Source organism: Emiliania huxleyi (assembly GCF_000372725.1).
Source record: "Emiliania huxleyi CCMP1516 chromosome Unknown EMIHUscaffold_203, whole genome shotgun sequence".
Lineage (NCBI taxonomy): Eukaryota > Haptophyta > Isochrysidales > Noelaerhabdaceae > Emiliania > Emiliania huxleyi.
In genome coordinates, this window is record NW_005200571.1 from 57369 (window position 1) to 58587 (window position 1219).

Genomic DNA, 1219 nt, shown 5'->3' on the forward strand with positions numbered 1-1219 from the left:
GAGTGAGGGAGATTGTCGGAGATCCAAGCCCTCGTGCCGGCGCGGGACGGCGTTACGGCGCGTCTGGTCGCCCGGCTCGAGCGGGACGATGGACGAGGCGGTCGAGAGGAGCATCGTGTACTCGGTCGTGTCGGCCGCCTAGGGAAGGTCCCGGGGAGGTCGCGGAGAGGTCGCGGAGAGCTCGCGGAGAGGTGTGGGGGCGAGCTCGAGGAGAGGTGGAGGGGCGGGTTCGCCCTCAGTCCCGGCTCAATCTCGGGTTAATCTCGGGTCAATCTCGGGCACATCTCGGGTACATCTCGGGTCACATCTCGGCCAGATCTCGCCTCGACGACGATGGCGACCAGCGGCTTGGACGGCACCATCGGCACGACCTGCGGTTCCGAGCAGGTTCCGAGAAGGGTCCGAGAAGGGTCCGAGAAGGGTGGGTGCCGAAGGCCGGAGCTCTGGGCGGCGGAGTCGACCAACACGTCGTCGCCTGATCTCCCCCCAGATCTCCCCCGATCTCCCCCGATCTCCCCCTATCTCCCCACCATCACGTCGTCGCCTGATCTCCCCCCAGATCTCCCCCGATCTCGCCCGATCTCCCCCTATCTCCCCACCATCACGTCGTCGCCGGGCGAGCGCTCGACGAGGTCGTAGTAGGCGAGGGGTAGGCACTGCTCTGCGGTGGCGCACGTGCTCACGTACAGGTCCGGGTCGCCTACTCCCATACCTCCAGAGTACCGAACCCAGCGTGTGTGGGTCCGCGGGGTACAGGCCCGGGTCGCCAAAGGTCGGCGTGATGGAGATGGTGACGCTCCTGTCGGTCTCTGCGCGCGCGCCTGAGGACATGTCGCGGACATGTCGCGACAACACGTTGCGTATGGCGCCGCCACACGCGGCGAGGTGCGCGCGCCCGCGTGGCGGTAGAGGAAGGTCGAGGTGTGGCCTTGCACGGTGCTGGCGTGCACCGGTGTGTCGAGCGTCACCTGCCGGGGGGGCGAGGAGGTGTTGGGGCGGGGTGGCGGAGGGGCGGGGAGGTGTTGGGGCGGGGTGGCGGAGGGGCGAGGAGGTGTTGGGGCGGGGTGGCGGAGGGGCGAGGAGGTGTTGGGGCGGGGTGGCGGAGGGTCGAGGAGGTGTTGGGGCGGGGTGGCGGAGGGGCGAGGAGGTGTTGGGTCGGGGTGTCGGAGGCGCGAGGAGGTGTTGGCGCGGGTTGGCTGGAGGGCCGGGTTAGGGGGGC